At 47.6% G+C, this 15545-nt stretch overlaps 1 protein-coding gene across 2 annotated transcripts in view; it reads right to left on the bottom strand.

Moving 5' to 3' along the window:
- Positions 1 to 15545, bottom strand: part of LOC126460616 (serine/threonine-protein kinase NLK) — a 450646-nt gene that overhangs the window by 113017 nt on the left and 322084 nt on the right. The window lies entirely within an intron of this gene.

The following is a 15545-nucleotide window of genomic DNA, read 5'->3' on the forward strand; positions in this document are numbered from 1 at the left end:
GCATTTGTTGTGCACGTTTACAACAAAATTAACAAACTATATACTTATCTTCATACTAACAATAAGTATATTAGTCATGTTTCACAGCATTCAACTGTCGATGAATACCTCAGAAATCACATCATTGCGAACTTTCGTAAATATTTTATCTGCCTTTCCCTTAGTTCTATTTTTTTTAAGCTAGTTATTCGATTCCACAATAACTGCAAATGAATTAATATTTTTGCTAGATCGTGTGAGAAGAAGGAAGATGTAACATGCTGACAATAAGACCAATGTATTTTCTCAAAACCTGTGACTCTGACGAACTTGTAAATAAAAATATATCGCTAATTCTATTGCAATTCCGTCTGATCGTGTAACCCCTAGTGTTGTTATAATAATAATGAAGAGGTGAAAAGAAGTAGCAACGGATTCTCTCTCTCAACTTGGCTGTGCGTCACTGACAGCAAACATCATGTCATGCCGTACCCTTTCTTGTTCTATGCTATACTGATCGCTTCACACACGGTGGAACAAAAATGTACGGCAGAAACTGCACGACGCATTCCTCACATGTAGACGAAGATATTACGTTACATGGATCTGGAAAGTTGTTCCCCCCAACTATTTACCACGGGAAACAAACAAGAGCACAAGGTTAGAACCGTGGCGACGTCTCGTTACGTCGCGCACCGCCACTGTTTTGTCTTACGTGTCCCTACGTAGGTCACTGCTCCGCCCATCAGCGCACGGGTTACGACGTAGAGATAATCAGAGGCTTGGCTCGTGTGGTGGCAGTGGACACGAATACAGAGGTGGCAGATGCCCATTTGACGGCAATGGCACTCGCGTTCAGCGTTTGTACCGGCAGCCATTTCCGGGGGAACGTGCCCCCGGCAGGAAAACTTTTGAAACCACAGATCGCCGTCACACAGGGCATTTGGGCCTGACACTCGAGACCAGGGGAGGGAGGATGTGGACACCGCGGCAGTAGGCGGCGACCCTGGTGTCACCACAAGACACGCAGCTGCGAAGCACGGCAGTCTGCCGAGGACTGGGTGTGTCCGTATCATTTACAGCGAGTGCAGGCACTACGAGCAGGGCACACTTCAATTCTCACAACTGCAGAAGCAGGTCATCAACAAGGATTTTCTGCTATTTTTTGGTGACTGGTAGTGCCTCACTTTCTTCCACCCGGAACGGAAAAAGCTGTCGTAATTTCGTAGAGAGTGTTCTACCTGTTCCGTTAACACGTGCGCCCTTAGCTGAGCGACAAAACATGTATTTCACGGGCAGTGGAGCTCCTCTTCATGTTAATGTCAATGTCCGTAGGTTTCTGAATAACAGATTCGGTGACAGATGGCTAGGTACAGATGGACACAGCTGCACGGCCTCCACGCTCTCGAGACCTAAATCCACTCGGGTCTTATTTGTGGGGGCACTTGAAAGGTCTCGTATACGGAATCCAAGTACAAGATGTTCACGGCCCCCGTGCACATATTACGGAAGGCTGCGAAACCGTACGCAGTACTGCAGGGATACGTCAGTCGGCGCACCCGAGGTACACTACGAGGCCCGCGGAGGGTGTTCTGAACGTCTCCCGTGAGAAAGAATTACACACGGTATGCTGCGGCGGTCTGTGCCCGCGATTAACGACTCGGTGAAAATGAGCTGTAACACGGAAACTTGAAGCGTTTCGACACCCACGTTCACGTAACACCAGTTTCTTCGTCTGCGCGTGAGGAACGTGTCCTGCAATTTGTGCCGTACATTTTTGTTACACCCCGTATAGTTCAAAATACGAGGCCTCTTCCAGTCCTCCATTATCATAATTTGAGTGTCGACTTTCTCAGTACGTGCAGGACACATTGTGGAAGACACTTTGCTGCCACACACACACATAGACGCGCGCGCCACAGAGAATACGACCAGCCGGCCACACTGCTCCGAATGCTGGTCGTCGCGGCCGATGCGGGCGGCAAGCGGCGCAATTCCAGAGCCGCAAACGTGTGGAGCGCCCGCCCGTCCAGCCCGCGCGCCACCACCGTGCCGCGCCGAGTACTGCGCTCGTGTGGCACCCGCTGCAGGAGCGCGATTTGCTGGCGTCGGTGGAATAGGACCGGGTACGAGGGGGGGGGGGGGTGACGTGTGCGGGGCGGGAGGGGGGTAAGGGAGGGGAGAGGGCGGGGCGGGGCAGCGCAGCGCAGGCAGCGGCCGGGGGCAACGCACGCGGCTCTTCCCTGTCCTCGCTATTCTGGGCGTCCGGTGCCCCACCGGCAGCAAGGCCGCCAGGGCGCAGACTGCGCGGCTGCGTTGTGCTGCCGTCCACAGTATGAGTCTCTCTCTCTCTCTCTCTCTCTCTCTCTCTCTCTCTCTCTCTGACGTGCAGCCGGAAAGCGCTAAATTGGTCAACGTACAGCAGCTGCCCACTGCACCTGTGCTTTGCACACCGCTCACTTGTGCGCCGTGCTAGATACCTTCGTATTGCACCTTTACGCTACTGAGCCATCCCTACGAGGCCGAACAACAGTCCTAGTCTTTGTCCCACTGGACAGTGGAGGTTTTTGAAATTATCCCATCAGCAAACCGGCTTGTGACGACTGGCACTCTTTTCTCTCTTCACACCCCATCTCCTCCGTCTCTGAAATAGGCTTGAGCAACTCCAAGGTCCGAGTCAGAGGCAAATAAACTGCGGTTGTAATATTCCTGGCTTTACAGCTAGCACATTTAGTGACAAGGGGCTTTTCTTAAAGCAGCGGTGGGAAGATTTAATGTGGTGTGAGGCACCGGTGACAGGTGGTTTGTTCGGTACGTACATCGAGAGAAGACCGCCTAAATCGTGGTCCTTCTCCACGATTGGCCGCTGTGTTCGGACGCAGGGCGCCAAAACTACACGCTTATGTTATTAATATTGGAAAAAGTAAACAGTGAATTTACGTGCATTTCGTATAAAAGCATCCCCCAATAGCAGGTCATGACTCCATAATTTCAAATGTCTTAACTTCCAGCAGGATAACAGACAACTGCTAGACGCACTTCGGAACTCTCCGGATGGCGCCTGACTCGGGTGAATGGCGAGCTGCTTCGCCTATTAGACCGTAGCTCTGAGGACACACACGCCGTCCGCCGCGCTCTCTCGAATTGTTGACACGTAATTCACAACTACTCTGAGAGCAACCAGGCAAAAACTTGCAGTTCATTATTTCCTTATTATCTGAAAGACTGAAGAACAGAAATTATTTGTGACAGTGGATAACAACTGGTGACTTTCTCGTATTCTGCTACCCAGACAATGAGTGTTCTCCGAACTTTGACCCACACAGCGCATATTATTTCTGACGAAAGCAGTCTGCAAGATGAACTTTCCCACGTACAAAGAGTGTTTGAAGACAATGGGTACTCTCCACAACAAATACAGAGGGTACTGAACATGAAACCGAAAGAGGCCACAAAGAAAGCAGACGAAGGAACCTTTAAATCGATGGCCTTCCTGCCATATGTGGGTAGCCTCTCGTCAGAAATAGGGCAGATTCTCGGCAGACACAAAGTAAAAGTGATTTTTCGTTCTCCACCCAAAACAGTTGCAGTCGTGGGCTCCGTCAAAGATGATTTGCTGCTCCGAAAATCTGGATTTTACAAAATTCCATGTGAATGTGGCCTTTCTTACTTCGGACAAATAACTCTTACTGTCCAAGAAAGATGTACAGAACACCGGAGGTACACACGACTTTTACAACCTAACAAGTCGGCAGTGGCAGAGCACTGTATTGATAATGGTCACAATATGTTGTATGACAACGTCGAAATTTTGGCAACTACAGCATCCTTTTGGGACGCGATAGTGAAGGAGGCAATTGAAATTCGCTTGACGACGAATTTAATTAATAGAGACAGTGGTTTCAATCTTGATAAATCATGGAATCCGGCACTTGCTGTAATAAACTCACAAAGACGTCGTCACAGTGCAGCTCACAATGATATATCGATATGCCAACATAGATCGACTGCGGAGTCATAGATTCAACTCGCGCATAATGCACGTCTCTGCCGCCGACCAACGTCTCTGGCGCATTTGCATCTGTGGCCGCATGCGCAGTTGCGCGCTACACGAGTATAATGGGACGAAGCGAGCACTGGAGCGGCAGTCTTGCGACTCACTCTGAAGATGGCTGGACGGTATACAGCCGAAATATTAGAAGAAGGAGATTTCTTGCGGCTGCACACCCGAAACTTAATGGAACCATCTTAACTATTGTTTGGCCAACCTTATAGAATTTTATATAAGATTGCATTTCATGGGCTTTTATTTAAATGATCATTTTAGTATATAAAGTTGCCACCCTTTCACCCTAAGACTTTTCTTAGAAGTTAAAATCAAGTTGTACATGCGGTGGCAAGGTTAATATTTTAATTGTTAGTGTTTTGAACCATTTCCATCCCTCCTACGGGGGGTGCATAGTTTGTGTGCTTGTATAAATTAATAAAACTCTTAGCTTAAAGTTATCTGGTGTGTTGCAGATTTGCACCAGTGTAATCTTTTTGAAGTTGTTGTGAGTGGTCGTAACTACGTGTCAAAAGGGAGCGGCAAGGTTCTCTGCCCGAAAGCTCATACAGTCAAAACTTGTTTCTTTCTGCCTCTGAATAAATTGTAACTTTGATATTTAGAGGGTGCTTTCTGATTATAATTTCAAATCTGTTTCCTTAAAAAAAACTTTTAAGCATTATTAAAGTGAATAAAATTCCCATTTGTTAAAAAGAATTTGGTTATGATTTCATCAGTTACTCCCTGGCAACTACTTCCATGCTTACATAGTGTGATTAAATATGTTAATGTTCTTGATGAATCGCTAGTAAATAAAATAGATTCTTAAGAATATTCTTTGAACATAAATCACGGTTCACAAGTCTCTGAAGAACGTTTCACTGTACTGTTTGCTACAACAAGGGGTGCGGAAGCGTCCAGCTGACGCGAAGCACTCTGGATTATGAAGGCAATGGGAGACACTTAATCTTCGAGCAACACGAAACATCAAAACGTGTACGTGGGCGAAACTGTAGGTCAACGTGACATAACATCGGAAAATATCCGCGAGAGACCTATTTGCGATATGGACGGCGGTTGTCGCTGAGACAACAATTTTTCTGTTATATTGGTTTCTTTCCGCGCCTGTTTAGCCCGATCGTTGAAACCGCTGAAAATAGCCGGTTTCTGAAATAACCGATTTTCGGTTTTTTGTTCCTATCATTTTCTGTAATAAGTGTACAAATGGAACAATGACTGAAAAATTTCGACTCTCTCAGTTTCGATATACATAGAATCAAAATATTAAATAGACATATACAAGAAAACTTGGTCCGTCCGCCACTCGCTGCTATTCTCGGAAAGTGGTAAGAGGTTGAATACTAGAAAAAAAATCACCAGTATTCTCGTACTGATTTTAATTTTTTGATACGCTGCTAAAAGTCATGTTGTAATCAGGAGGCCCGGGAATCTGTCCAAAATTCCAAACGCATCAAGAACAGAAGCCAGATGAGGCACTGCAAGTGAACTGAAAAATTGCCGTGGCAGCTTGGCAACGGCGAACAGTCCGGTCGAGAGTGAGCGGTCTGGCGGGAGGGAAACAGCCAACCACTGTGCAGTTTCTCTCGATGCTTACAGTACCAGGCCGCGGGTCTCTAGGAAGCTGCCGGCCTATGTACGGTTGTCCAGTGATCCGTTTCTACGTGTCGCGAAAAGTGCGACACGAGAGTGTTTCCTGCAGCAGAATGGGCGGGGATGGAGGGGGGGGGGGGGGGGAGAAGAAGGCTACTGCTGGCGTGGCCCAACCCACCATTCTCGCACTGTTACGCAGTTTCTGGAAAATCGTCGACTGCTTGTGACACGACATTACGGTGATTAATTGATGTTGCAGAAGCAAAAATCATTGGCGAAGAGGCTGTTGTTGCTCCTCGTACAATCGGCCACTCAAAAAAAAGAGAGCACTACTTTATCAGAAGGCGAAGGAACTGCCAGTACGAGCAAAGCTGCGGGCTAGCACCCAGAAATAAATGTAAACAAATTGCTTCGCCTTGCGCTAAAGAATGGACGTAAGGAATATGTAGTGACGGGAGTCGCTAACGATTACCTTACATTACATTACATGAAAATCTCACTGCAGCCGCGTACTCTCTTCCATGCGTCATATACAGACATATGCTTTCGAAAAGACCAACTACGTGGCTTAAGCAGATTAAACATCGCGGTCAATCGTAAATGAAAAGCGCGAAATGTGTTGTACAGTAATACTGTAGCACCAACGCACGAAATTTTGCAGTTAAAAGTTGTTATGCCTAGAAGCGATGGAAAAGTCAGTATTAAGATTAAAATAGCCATGTATGGCCATGTAACATTACATGGGATATACACTGTGTTATCAAAAGTATCCGGACACCTGGCTGAAAATGCAAGTTCTTGGCGCCCTCCATCGGTAATGCTGGAATTCAATATGCTGTAGGCCCAACCTTAGCCTTGATGACAGCTTCCACTCTCGCAGGCATACGTTCAATCAGGTACTGGAAGATTTCTTGGGGAATGGCAGCCCATTCTTCACGGAGTGTTGCACTGGGGAGAGGTATCGATGTCGGTCGGTGAGGCCTGGTACGAAGTCGGCGTTCCAAAACACACCAGTGGTGTTCTATAGGATTCACGTCAGGACTCTGTTCAGGCCAGTCCATTACAGGGATGTTATTGCCGTGTAACCACTCCGCTACAGGACGTGCATTACAAACAGGTGCACGATCGTGCTGAAAGGTGCAATCGCCATCCCCGAATTGGTGCTTAAGACATCAATGTAGGCCTGTGCTGTGATAGTGCCACGCAAAACAACAAGGAGTGCAAGCCCTCTCCATGAAATACACGACCACACCCTAACACCACCGCCTTCGAATTTTACTGTTGGCACTACACACGCTGGCAGACGACGTTCACCGGGTTTTCGCCATACCCACACCCTGCCGTCGGATCGCCACACTGTGTACCGTGATTCGTCACTCCACAGAACGTTTTTCCACTGTGCAATCGTCCAATGTTTGCGCTCCTGACACCAAGCGAGGGGTTCAAAAATGGTTCAAATGGGTCTGAGCACTATGCGACTTAAATTTTGAGGTCATTAGTCGCCTAGAACTTAGAACTAATGAAACCTAACTAACCTAAGGACATCACACACGTCCATGCCCGAGGCAGGATTCGAACCTGCGACCGTAGCGGTCGCTCGGCTCCGGACTGTAGCGCCTAGAACCGCCCGGTCACTCCGGCCGGCAAGCGAGGAGTCGTTTGGCATTTATCGGTGTGATGTATGGCTTATGAGCAGCCGCTCGACCATGAAATCCAAGTTTTCTCTCCTCCCGCCTAACCATCATAGTACTTGCAGTGGATCCTGATGCAGTTTGGAATTCCTGCGTGATGGTCTGAATAGATGTCTGCGTATTACACATTACAACCCACTTCAACTGTTGGTAGTCTGTCAGTCAACAGACGAGGTCGGCCTGTACGCTTTTGTGCTGTACGTGTCCCCTCACGTTTCCACTTCACTATCACATCGGAAACAGTGGAGCTATGGATGTTTAGGACTGTGAAAATCTCGCGTACAGACGAATGACACAAATGACACCCAATCACCTGACCACGTTCGAAGTTCGTAAGTTCCACGGAGCGCCCCATTCTGCTCTCTCACGATGTCTAATGACTACTGAGGTCTCTCATATTGAGCACCTGGCAGTAGGTGGCAATACAATGCACCTAATATGAAAAACGTATGTTTTTTTTTTGGGGGGGGGGGGGGCGGCAGACGGACGTCTCGGCTGGCTGTTCATTCTGCTGTAAGCCCGTGAAGCTCGGAGATTCCCTCGCCCATTTACAGGTCTGCACCAGTTGTATCCACAACTCGAGCTGCGGGTAGTGGTTTCGAACCCCGGAGGGGACAGGGGAGAGTACGACTGCGAGTCTGGTTTGAACTTGATACACCTGGCCGTGGAGTCGCGGAGACAGGGGACTGTGCGAGGCAGGCAGTGGAAGTGAATTTAAATTTCATAATTTTTTTAATGCTTTTCGTGTGAATTGGGCTTTCTGGATGTAATACAGTGCTGGTAAAATTTATTTCCATGCATTTTTACAGAACTAAGCCTTTACAGTGCTTCAAACTTTACTTCTTCGTGCTGTCCAACAGTCACCGGCGCACGACTTCGATTCCTCTGTTATCCTCTCTTCTTTTCCAGAACCCTGCTCTTACTACTACAGTACTACCTCACGTCTCCATTTTCTTTCTTCTCTGTTAGTGTGATTACTCTTGCCTCGGTATATTTAATTGGTGGATTTTACTTCTATCGAGTTTCTAGCTGTTGTTTTTTATTACTTTCTCTTTATGTACATTAATCTACACATATCCGTATATAAATGATATGAGAAAGTCAGTCACCAGTTGCAGGTATAAAGGTTTATTAAAAACCCTTGACTTGGTTTCAACAATTGTAAAATTGTCTTCTTGAGAACATGGAACTGCACACTCCGAGAATTTGTTTTACTTTATACCTGCAAATGGATGGCTGATTTTCTCAATTCATTCATTTACTTTCACCTTTGCTGAACAGCTACGTTCAGAATACTCATATATATTATATGAGAGTAACGTGACCGACTTTGACACTTCACTCCCCACTACCAAAAGCAGGGAAGCAAAATTGGAGCATTTTGGAGACTCAGAATCCGCATTTCGCGATCGGAAAGTCTCTTCACCCTCAACAGGTGACTGTGTGGTGTGCAATGTCCAGCCACGGAACAATCGGTGCGATATTCCTTGACGGCACGGTGACTACCGAAAGGTACGTGAACGTTTTGGAGGATGATTTCATTCTGTTTATCGAAAGTGACCTCGATTTCGACAAGATGTGGTTAATGCACGATGGAATCGATCTCATCGAAGCAGGAGAATGTCTGACGTCCTGGAGGAGCACTTTGGGGACCGCATTCTGGCTCTGGGGTACACAGAGGCCTCTGGCATGGGCCTCGATTGGCCGCCCTATTCTCCGGATCTGAATACGCGCGACTCCTTTTTGTGGGGCTATATGAAAGACAAGGTGCACAGAAATAACCCCAAAACCACTGCTAAGCTGAAAACAGCCATTCAGGAGCTCACAGACAGCATCGATGTTCCGGTACATCAACGGATCATGCAGAATTACGTTATTCGTCTGCGCCACATCATCGCCAATGACGGTAGGCGTATTGAACATGCTATAACCTAAATCTGAATAACTGTAGTGACGTTTACATGTCTAATAAAGTGTGTGCACGCCGTAGTTTCTAATTTACATTTTTTTAGTATAGTTGACTACTGCGCGTATAACGGTCACTGGAAATCAGCGTTGCTTCAGAGAAATATTTTCATTTGTAGGGATCAGCCCCAAACTGTATTTATTTTTTATGATCCCTTTGCGGTACTACAGTGTTCTGCCCTCATTGCTGGCTCAGCTCTGGAAGCGATGCGTGCTCACAGAGGCAGAAAGTGGTACGTACAGATTTCAGGACAGACACGCATCTAGGTCACGACTAGCTTGTGACAATTCATACAATTCTGGTTTACAGGCGTGGTGGATCGGTGGCCGGATATGACGCGCTTTACGGAAGAGCGAGACGCCTGGGGATAAGATCACGACGATAGAAGCTTCGCCACCGGTCCGAAGCTTTGGTTTACTGCGGAGCACAGCGTCAGGGCTGCACGATACGCGTGCCTTAAGCTGCTGACATATTCAAAAGGTACGGTTCTGTTGCGGAAGCTGACGCCTGGAATCGTGAAACTGGTCTGGTGGAGCTGTCTCGTCCCTAGACGGCTGCAATCCTGGGAAATACCTCCAGAAAAGACTTCGTAACTCTTAAATTTATATTCAACATTAACTTTTTTTTTTTTCAAAAATGCCAGTCTGCCGTCTACTTCGGCCATCAGTTATTTTGCTGCCCAAGCTTTAGCTGTCCTAGCTTGAGCGTTTCATTTTCTCAACATCGCCTGACTTAATTCGACTACATTCCTTTACCCTCGTTTTACTTTCGAAGACGCTATCCATTCCGTTCGACCGCTCTTGCAGATCCTTTGCCGCACGTGTGAGAATCACAAGCCATCCGCTAACGTCGAAGTTGATATCGACTCTCCCTGAACTTTATTTCCCTTCACAAATTTCTCGTCGGTCTCGCTCACAACTTGCCAAATGATAACGTTTCACTCCCTGAATTTTATTCCTGCTACCTTCACAACTCGTAGCGTCCCCCAGTTAAAAACATCGAAGGCGTTCTCTTAATGTACACATGTTACGACTGTCTGACATAGGTCGCCGTGGCGGTATTAGCTGACGTAATGCTTCACTTCTGTGGACCCGAAACTTGTCTTCCACCACGCTGACCGGTACTAATCGCTCAGTTCTCCTCTTTCAGTTCTAATTTGTGTTTTGCAGCCGTAGGCGCCCCCCTGAAGAAAGGGAAAGTTTGTTTCGGCGAGTGCTTTCAGAAGGCACAGCGGCGGGTATGGGGAGGGACACCTGGGTAAATAGCAGTATCTGGGCCGGCTGCGATAGCGGGCCCCGCACGCTCACAGAGGCGGCGGCAGCAGCCGGCGACGTCGCCACCTCTCGGCTGCTAAAAGGACAAACAGTACAGCCGCACAGCCACGGCTGCGTCCACCACGTGTCCGTCTCTCTCTCTCTCTCTCTCTCTCTCTCTCTCTCTCTCTCTCTCTCTGCGCTCGCGTGAGTGCTTTTATGCGGTCCTTCACGTCTTTACAACAAGTGTTCGTGAGAAACGAACTCTGTTCTAGCAAGATATGCTCAATAACAGGCGAAACCCGACCACTTACGGTACTATACACTTGCTCGTACACGTAGTCTGGATAAACCCGCATCTGGAGAACAAATGAGCCACGTATCCGTGACCCGGACGCTGTCTAAATACGATGAAACAGCAGCACGGGAACACAAATATCAAATGAAATAGAAAATGAGGGATGATACGCACGTCAAGTACCACACTAGCAGCGACTCGCAACGAGTGCGAGGAATCGTGGGCGTCAAATCCCACGCGATTGGGAATCTTCACTGCGCAGTTTTTAGTTGCAAGTCGTGAGTACATACCTTAATAATTCGGTTCAGCGCGCAAATCACTCGAGGAGAGGGAAAGCCAAGGTTTCTCGTATCTGCCGAGGAAGAAAAGTTCAGATTTCGACAGCAATCGATCGGGGTCGCAAAAGTAATTCGGGGCGCAACTTTCAACTAACAGTGGCTGTTTTGGTGGTGAGGTGTCGACGTTTAGCGCCACTTCTTAAAGACTATCGTAGACCTGATGTTTCGGAGCGAATATTTTTTCCAATAAGCCATACCATAACCCGTCCTCAGAGTGGTAACCTCAGGACGTGGATACGAGGCGACAATTTGAAAGAGCCTACTCTGCTCGTACACAGAGGGAATTTGGGGGAAACAAACGATTCGACGATGCCGAAGTGGAACACTGCCGGGACAGCGGGTACCAACCTATAGCCGTGGCACTCGTTCTGTGATCGCCGTGTAGCACCACGGCGTCGTTTCCACGTGTGCAGCACCGCACCGGCAGCCGCGGGGAGGGAGAGTGACGTCAGAGCCTGTCTTCTCTCTCACACTTGTTTTGGGGCCGACAACGAACGAGTTGCGCCGTGCGACGCAAAACACGTGGACGCGGCGCGCGGGGCGTCGCTACTGGTGCGAGATCGATGGGTGGCGACGGTTGGGCGAAGCGCGCTCGCCTGCTGGCGCCCCCACACGAGGGGGGGGGGGGGGGGGGGCACCCTCCAGCATCTCGCTCGGCCCCCGCGTCGAGCAGCGCAGCAAGTCGGCACGAAATGTGGACGAGGGATTTAAGTCTGCCTATAAGAAAAAGATTAACATCTGCGGTGCTACTGTAATTCTGTCACACGGTAGACGACCTACAGATCAGCTGAACATTCCGGACTGTGTTTTGAAAATAGGTTATAACACGAACACGTACAGGATAATGGAATGTAGTGGAACTAAATCAGCTAATGTTGAGGAAACTAGATTACGGAATGAAACTCACGTGAGTTTTGCTAAGCGTAATTTGGGTAGAAAAATAAACGACGATGGTGAATGGATGTTAAAATCAGACTGGCCGTAGGAAGAAAAGTGTTCGGAAAAAGAGAAATTTGTTAAAATGGCTCTGAGCACAATGAGACTTAACTTCTGAGGTCATCAGTCCCCTAGAACTTACTACTTAAACGTAACTAACCAGAGGCAGGATTCGAACATGTGACCGTAGCGGTCGCGCGGTTCCAGACTGTAGCGCCTAGAACCGCTCGGCCACTCCGGCCGGCCCAGAAATATGTCAACATGTAAGATGAATATCTCGGACAACGTCATGTTAAGTCCCACAATATTTCTGTTCAACAGCTTTACGTGGTTCCGAGTTACTGCGCAAGACGCAGCAACTACCATACTCACCTGAAGATGACGAACAGCTTCTTCGACGAAATAGAGTGCGATTTATATGACGTTTGCCCTCGCGTAAGCCCGTGAGCTGTATTTTTATAAATTCAGAAATTAAAAAGTCTTTCTTTTCCTGGAGTCTAGTCCTCTACGGAACTTAACACTGCACGGGTAGATGCGATAAACTAATTAACCGTTACTGAATCGAGTCCGTGTGTCGAATTACGTTCCGAGGCTAGCAGCCGTCCAGTGCCACGCCGTCGACTGCAGAGCCGTTTACCGGTCGCTAGTCCCTTCACGGAAATGTGTTCACTAAATTATTTGTCATATCCACGATATCTGTGCCATATTAGTGCTACGAACTGTAGCTGCGTTTTGTAACACGGTCCCAGGACGTTCACACAATCACGCGACGACCGTTAACGAACAGTAAAAAAACTACGGTAGGTATCGAAGAAATAAGCCAGCTGACTTTCCGGAAGTGGTCGTCCACGACTCCGATTCCCACTGCCACCAGCACCGAGGTCCACAAGTGCCCTCAGGACCACGTCACAACAGCGATGGCACCAGCGTACTCGTCCGGCAAGACATACGGCACTGCGAAACCGTTTCGCCGCAGGCAGACAAGCCGCAGCTGTGAAGACACAATCATCTCACCAAGCTTAACGTGTACCAGCCACCGCCTGATATCAATAGTGTCTCTGGCGGCCCTACTCAACCCCAAATAATAGCGGCTGATGTGAATTTTAAACACCCGACGTGGTATTCTAAGACCTTCAACAGCAACGAGAATATATTATTTACCTATTATAATACCTCCAGTCTAACACCAAATGAACCAACTTATTACTCAACGAATACTGCGATCTTGCCACACGTTCAGGGCGCCGCTCTCTATAAAAATGTACCGACTTTTGTAACGTGTGATACTCTTTCTATCCAAAATATTAACCGTAACCGGTTATTTGTACCTGTCAGAAATACGGCATATATACGGGGTGTTACAAATAGGTAAGGCCAAACTTTCAGGAAACATTCCTCACACACAAAGAAAGAAAATATGCTATGTGGACATGTGTCCGAAAACACTTACTTTCCATGTTAGAGCTCATTTTATTACTTTTCTTCAAATCACATTAGTCATGGAATGGAAACACACAGCAACAGAACGTACCAGCGTGACTTCAATCACTTTGTTACAGGAAATGTTCAAAATGTCCTCCGTTAGCGAGGATACATGCATCCACCCTCCGACGCACGGAATCCCTGATGCGCTGATGCAGCCCTGGAGAATGGCTATCACAGCCGTCCACAATACGAGCACGAAGAGTCTCTACATTTGGTACCGGGGATGCGTAGACAAGAGTTTTCAAATGCCCCCATAAATGAAAGCCAAGAGGGTTGAGGTCAGGAGAGCGTGGAGGCCACGGAATTGGTCTGCCTCTACCAATACATCGGTCACCGAATCTATTGTTGAGAAGCGTACCAACACTTCGACTGAAATGTACAGGAGCTCCATCCGTGCATGAACCACATGTTGTGTCGTACACATTTTCTAGCAGCACAGGTAGAGTATCCCGTATGAAATCAAGGCGGTGAATCGAGGAAGTACAGTACATACTGACGAAACTAAAATGAGCTCTAACACGGAAATTAAGCGTTTCCGGACACATGTCCACATAACATCTTTTCTTTATTTGTGTGTGAGGAATGTTTCCTGAAAGTTTGGCCGTACCTTTTTGTAACACCCTGTATACGTGGACATTGCTCCAGCCTTTGGTAGGTTTGCTGCACGAGTTAACAAAATAACGTCTACCCAGAAAGCGCTGGCGTCCCACAAGGTCCCCTTTTGGGACGGACACAGTTTAATATACATTTATGTGACATAACTTCCTTCGCAGATCATTTACACCGACCACAAGGTACCGAACATTCGTGACAAACTCCTGCGGGCTCTACCACAGCCTGAAAAATGGTTTACGGCGTGGCAGACTGACTCCGCCAGATGTCTCCGAGTTCACCTCGATAAACGTCTTACCTTTAAGACGCACATAACCGACGTCGCCAACAAAGTACACACTGTTTTAGCTGCCTTGCATCCCTTAAGAAACAGAAAGTCTTCTCTAAAACTGGAAAAACGATCTCCAACTTTATAAATCGGTACTACGACCTGTCAGTTGCATGCCTGCCCCATTTGGGAACATGCCACGTCACAACTTCCGGACGTTCAGAACAAGGCATTGTCCATAATACTGAATGCTCCGTGGTTCGAATAGCACGACTCACAAACACAAATAGGAAATGTTCCACAGGAGACCCGTTCCGTATCTGAAAGCTTTTATGCCGAACTTACTTCCTCCACAGACACGTTAATTTAACAGTTATCCACATACGATCTCAAAGCCCAGCACAGACATCAACGTCCTAAACAGATGCTGTTGCCGCGTCGGTAATTAAAACGGAGGCTGACATCCTGCACGCAATGTCCTAACCGATGTTCTCACAATTTATGTATCTGTCCATTACAAAGCACTGTAAGTAACGTTTTATAATATTGTAAATTGAGTGTTGTAACTGTAATATTTTACATTTTCAATTATGTTTTTCTCTTTTATTTCACAATATATGTTGACCAACAACTATGCATAAGGCTATCTGTATATATTCCAGCATTTATAGTTAGTAATGACCTATCCCTTTTGAACTGCTAGAATACGAAATGTTATGTAATTGGGTGTGATGACTCTCGGATCAGAACCCTATAAAACAAAAAGTGACGGGACAGGCAGCTACACCAGTTGGGGCCGGCTCTGGCCCTGCGCACTGCAGTGGGGTGTCTCGGAAGTCCCTGGTAGCCCTCTGGAAGCAGCCGACACCAAATCGTTTGCAGAGTGGCAGCCAATCCTGTTGGTGGGTGCACGAGTACGGGCCTTGTTTTCCGTGACACCCTACTAGGCTCTGGACTCTGCGGCGGCCACCTGTCTTTGGATCTCCCCTGAACCATTGCCGAGTGACGCGGCAGCGATGTGGCGGCACCTTATCTTGAAACACTGCAGAACCGACAGGGTGCC

The sequence above is a fragment of the Schistocerca serialis genome, chromosome 1, assembly GCF_023864345.2.
Source record: "Schistocerca serialis cubense isolate TAMUIC-IGC-003099 chromosome 1, iqSchSeri2.2, whole genome shotgun sequence".
Lineage (NCBI taxonomy): Eukaryota > Metazoa > Arthropoda > Insecta > Orthoptera > Acrididae > Schistocerca > Schistocerca serialis.